The following is a 671-nucleotide window of genomic DNA, read 5'->3' as shown; positions in this document are numbered from 1 at the left end:
AACTTCTTTGAACAGCCTCTGAGAATTCTCCTTTCAGTAGGGAGTCTAGTGATAATGGCGATAACATATCTTTGTCGTAAGTTTGGAAGGAGGAAACCGAGAATCTTTAATTGTTAAGTAGGGAAAGTTTAGATGAGTTTCAATAATGTTTCTTAATATTGTGAATTACAATTTAGGGGGAGGATCATCGCGGTAGGGGAAGTTGTAAGCTCTTTAATACGGGTTACAAAGAACGTGGATTCGTTTATACTGATTAGAGCAAAAGTTCTTACTCTGGAATGTGTTGTTAATTTTCCTAAAGGGGAGAGGGAGTGAGTCGCGACCCACGAGAGATTATGTTGGGATTTGTGTAGACATTTTGAATTCCCGTTGTTATTTATTGTTATTGTTGTTATCGTACTTTGAAATCTCGTTATGCGTTTTGTATACGAGTGTGGTTGGAAGGGAAGGAATTCTTTGTTCAATAAAAAGGTTAAAAATGACATATTTTAAGACTATTCCCTTGATTCTTACCAAAAGGCTAAGGTACTCTGGCTACTCTGGCTATCAATACAGATATAGGAAGTCTTAATAACAAAAAGAGGAGCAGGCTATATTACAAGATATAAAACTTAGATTTGATGTGCCAAAGAGGATGAAAAAAGAAGACATGATGGATTATTAGAAAACTA

At 35.6% G+C, this 671-nt stretch overlaps 1 protein-coding gene across 1 annotated transcript in view; it reads left to right on the top strand.

Moving 5' to 3' along the window:
- LOC119588837 (calcitonin gene-related peptide type 1 receptor-like) overlaps positions 1 to 671 on the top strand; it is a 35,383-nt gene that overhangs the window by 26,841 nt on the left and 7,871 nt on the right. The gene's annotated exons all lie outside the window — the stretch shown is intronic.

Source organism: Penaeus monodon, chromosome 24, assembly GCF_015228065.2.
Source record: "Penaeus monodon isolate SGIC_2016 chromosome 24, NSTDA_Pmon_1, whole genome shotgun sequence".
Taxonomy (NCBI): domain Eukaryota; kingdom Metazoa; phylum Arthropoda; class Malacostraca; order Decapoda; family Penaeidae; genus Penaeus; species Penaeus monodon.
This window is presented reverse-complemented; position numbering and strand designations above follow the sequence as displayed.